A 5,000-nucleotide genomic window follows, 5' to 3' on the forward strand; every position below is an offset into this window, starting at 1 on the left:
CGGAGAGGGCGAGGTGACTGGCCCGCGGAGGACGCCACGGCCGCCCCGCCTCGTGACCCACCGCTCCCGGGGCGACACACAGAGTCGCTGCTGGGGAGAGGGGCCAGGGCGTGGGGGGCCTGCGCGGCGCCGCCGTCTGGCTTAGACCCGGCCTCCCGAACGGAGGGCATCTGTCGCGAAAGACCACCCCTTGCGCGGGAAGGTCGAGGTGACTGGCCTCCGGAGGACGCCACGGCCGCCCTGCCTCGTGACCCACCGCTCCCGGGGCGACGCACTGAGTCGCTGCTGGGGAGAGGGGCCAGGGCGTGGGGGGGCCTGTGCGGCGCCGCCGTCTGGCTTAGACCTGCCTCCACCGCGGGGGGTCCTCGACCCACCGGCGGACGGGCGCGAGGAGTGGGAGAGGGGGGCTGGCCGTCGGGGTCCGCCGCGGCTCCGGCACAAGCCCCAGCGACCCGGAGGTCAAGCGCGGGGCATGGTCGGCCTGGCCGTGTCGGCGTCGCCCTCCGGCGTAGTCCCTTGTCCCGGGCTCTTGCCCGTAACCTCAAAGGTGACCGACCGAGCGGCGTCTCCCCCCGAAGCCGTGTCTCGACTGTTGAGAACAGACGAAGTCCGGTGCGGCAATACGCCGGGTACTCCCTTCGCCAAACTCGTGCCCCCCTTCGATTCGTCTTTCCTTCTCCATCCTCCCTTCTCGCTCCGGGGCGTCCGCTTGGTCTCTCTCTCTCGCTCTCCCTCTCGCTCTCGCGCTCCCTGCCGAGCCGCCTCGGAGGACGGCGGACGAGGGGAAGGCGACGGCGTTCGGCCGCGGGGCACACCGCACGGTGAGAACCCACTCGCCCGCCTCCCCGCACGTCTGTCATCCCCCCACTATCGTAGGGGCTCGGGAAAAGACTGGAAAACGCGGAGCTCGGCGGTGGCGTGGAAGCGCCACCCACCGCCGCCGCTCTCGCCGATGCCCACCGCGGAGGCCGCCCTTCGGACGCTGGGGTGCGGCGCGGGCCTCCGCGGACGAGCTGCGCATCTGGAAGTCAAAGGGCCGCCCTCGGAGAAGATCGTTGTGCTGCCCCGCGCGGGGAGCGATTCGGACGGCGGGCCCCCACGCCGAGGTGGGTGGGCGCCCCTCCGTTCGCCCGTGCGGGTCGTCGGACCGCTGCCGTACCACGGTTCGGGTCAAACTCCCCACAGCTCGGCCGCCTCCGTCCGTAGACGGGAGGGCGACCGCCGGCGTGCGCGCCCAAGGACGAGTGCCTGAAACCCGGGGGGGGGTAACAGAGGAAGGAGACCGCCCGCCGTAAACCGACGCGGGCTCCAAAGCCCAGGCCGAGCGAGCGGCACCACCTCCCCACCCGGGAGCGCTGAGCCAGATCGATCGGAAGAAAGGGCAGGGGCTCGGGTGGAACCCCTGCCTCCGTTCTTCCCCTCGGGGGAGACGGGGAAGAAACGTGCCCCTGGAGTCCTGGAAGCGAGTGTCCGGCGCGCTCCGGGCGCCCTCGAGACGGAAGCCGGGTCGCGGTGCGATTCTCTCATAGGTCTCCCCGTTGGCGCGGAAGCGGGAGACATCCGACACAGAGAAACGCCGAGCCCGCTCCGAGGGGACAAAGTCAGAAGGAGCGATCCGCCCTCCCAGAGCCCTCCTGCGGACGAGGACTCTGGATCTGCCCCCCTTCTGACGACCGTCGCCCTCAGAGGACAGGAACCCACGTGGGGAGGGTCCGTTCGGGCTCGGGCGACCCAGGAAACGCGTCTCGGACTCGGGACGGACAACCGGCAAAAGTCCCCCTGGAGCCGCGGAAGCCTGGTCTCGGCGCGAGTGCGAACTTCCATGCAAAAGGGGGGTACTCGCCAAACCGCCTACCCGAGTCGAGGAACCACGAAAACAACGGATTTTGGTCGGGGCCGAGAGGTACCTCTCTCTCCTATATCCTGCAGCTGGTGTGCAAAACTGGGTATTTGCATGGTGAGACACCGACCCCCACTTTAAGGGAACAAAGTCAAAAAGTGTCCGACCTCCTGGAGCCGTGCGGCGGATCCGGCGGCCAGAAATTTCCTCATTCCGGTTCTATTTTTTTTTTTTTCGAATTTGCGAAATTTGGAGGCCAGGCGGCGTAGCTGGGACCTGGACTAGCTCGAAACACCCTGAACCGGTGAGCGGAATCGATTTCCCAAAGTTCTACGGCTCCCGGAAGCCAAAAACAGCTCGCCGGAAAATTTCAAAGTCCCAAGGACTCTTTCTTGAAAATCAATCCGGGGGCCATGGAAGTGTCCTCGGTACAACCTCAGAGCTTTCCCCCGCCTGGAAGTCTGACAGCGGTCTGACGTTTTTCAAAGTTTTGAGCTCTCTGTTTGTTCTCAAAGTCACAAAATCGCTTTTTTTCAGTTTTCCACCCAGCAGACCCAAACTTCACCCCCACTTAGGTCACTGTCTAGGGGCGCCTTACGACATATTGACGCCCCTTTAGGGTGGAAGTAGGGGAAATGGGTGATTTTTACACAAAATCGGAAATTTCTCAAAATTTTTCTAAGTGTCAAGGACTCTTCCAGAAAATCTCCCCCAGGCTCCTGGAAGCGTCCCCGGTACACCTCTGGCGGCTGCCCCCGCCTGGAAGTCCGACACACGCCTGAAATTTTCAAAGTATGAAAATACGCATTTTCATCCAAAAATTCAACTTTCCCCCCGTGCACCGCAAACTTCACCCCCACTTAGGTCACTGCCTTGGGGTGCCTTACAACATATTGACGCCCCCCTGGGGTGGAAGTAGGGGAAATGTGACATTTTTCACAAAATCGAGATTTTCTCAAAATTTTTCTAAGTGTCAAGGACTCTTCCAGAAAATCTCCCCCAGGCTCCTGGAAGCGTCCCCGGTACACCTCTGGCGGCTGCCCCCGCCTGGAAGTCCGACACACGCCTGAAATTTTCAAAGTATGAAAATACGCATTTTCATCCAAAAATTCAACTTTCCCCCCGTGCACCGCAAACTTCACCCCCACTTAGGTCACTGCCTTGGGGTGCCTTACAACATATTGACGCCCCCCTGGGGTGGAAGTAGGGGAAATGTGACATTTTTCACAAAATCGAGATTTTCTCAAAATTTTTCTAAGTGTCAAGGACTCTTCCAGAAAATCTCCCCCAGGCTCCTGGAAGCGTCCCCGGTACACCTCTGGCGGCTGCCCCCGCCTGGAAGTCCGACACACGCCTGAAATTTTCAAAGTATGAAAATACGCATTTTCATCCAAAAATTCAACTTTCCCCCCGTGCACCGCAAACTTCACCCCCACTTAGGTCACTGCCTTGGGGTGCCTTACAACATATTGACGCCCCCCTGGGGTGGAAGTAGGGGAAATGTGACATTTTTCACAAAATCGAGATTTTCTCAAAATTTTTCTAAGTGTCAAGGACTCTTCCAGAAAATCTCCCCCAGGCTCCTGGAAGCGTCCCCGGTACACCTCTGGCGGCTGCCCCCGCCTGGAAGTCCGACACACGCCTGAAATTTTCAAAGTATGAAAATACGCATTTTCATCCAAAAATTCAACTTTCCCCCCGTGCACCGCAAACTTCACCCCCACTTAGGTCACTGCCTTGGGGTGCCTTACAACATATTGACGCCCCCCTGGGGTGGAAGTAGGGGAAATGTGACATTTTTTCACAAAATCGAGATTTTCTCAAAATATTTCTAAGTCCCAAGGACACTTTCAGAAAATCTTCCCCAGGCTCCTGGAAGCGTCCCCGGTACGCCTCCGGCGGCTGCCCCCGCCTGGAAGTCTGACACACGCCTGAAATTTTCAAAGTATGAAAATACGCATTTTCATCCAAAAATTCGACTTTCCGCCCGTGCACCGCAAAATTCACCCTCATTTAGGTCACTGCCCTGGGGTGCTTTACAACATATTGACGCCCCCCTGGGGTGGAAGTAGGGGAAATGTGACATTTTTCACAAAATCGGAAATTTCTCAAAATTTTTCTAAGTCCCAAGGACACTTTCAGAAAATCTTCCCCAGGCTCCTGGAAGCGTCCTCGGTACGCCTCCGGCGGCTGCCCCCGCCTGGAAGTCTGACACACGCCTGAAATTTTCAAAGTATGAAAATAATGCATTTTCATCCAAAATTCGACTTTCCGCCCGTGCCCCGCAAACTTTACCCACAGTTAGGTCACTGTCCTGGGGTACCTCACAACATATTGACGCCCCCCTGGGGTGGAAGTAGGGGAAATGTGACATTTTTTCACAAAATCGAGATTTTCTCAAAATATTTCTAAGTCCCAAGGACACTTTCAGAAAATCTTCCCCAGGCTCCTGGAAGCGTCCTCGGTACGCCTCCAGCGGCTGCCCCCGCCTGGAAGTCTGACACACGCCTGGAATTTTCAAAGTATGAAAATAATGCATTTTCATCCAAAATTCGACTTTCCGCCCGTGCCCCGCAAACTTTACCCACAGTTAGGTCACTGTCCTGGGGTACCTCACAACATATTGACGCCCCCCTGTGGTGGAAGTAGGGGAAATGTGACATTTTTCACAAAATCGAGATTTTCTCAAAATATTTCTAAGTCCCAAGGACACTTTCATGAAATCTTCCCCAGGCTCCTGGAAGCGTCCCCGGTACGCCTCTGGCGGCTGCCCCCGCCTGGAAGTCCGACACACGCCTGAAATTTTCAAAGTATGAAAATACGCATTTTCATCCAAAAATTCAACTTTCCCCCCGTGCACCGCAAACTTCACCCGCATTTAGGTCACTGCCCTGGGGTGCTTTACAACATATTGACGCCCCCCTGTGGTGGAAGTAGGGGAAATGTGACATTTTTTCACAAAATCGAGATTTTCTCAAAATATTTCTAAGTCCCAAGGACACTTTCAGAAAATCTTCCCCAGGCTCCTGGAAGCGTCCCCGGTACGCCTCTGGCGGCTGCCCCCGCCTGGAAGTCCGACACACGCCTGAAATTTTCAAAGTATGAAAATACGCATTTTCATCCAAAAATTCAACTTTCCCCCCGTGCACCGCAAACTTTA

The sequence above is a fragment of the Ranitomeya variabilis genome, chromosome 2 (genome assembly GCF_051348905.1).
Source record: "Ranitomeya variabilis isolate aRanVar5 chromosome 2, aRanVar5.hap1, whole genome shotgun sequence".
NCBI classification, from domain to species: Eukaryota; Metazoa; Chordata; class Amphibia; order Anura; family Dendrobatidae; genus Ranitomeya; species Ranitomeya variabilis.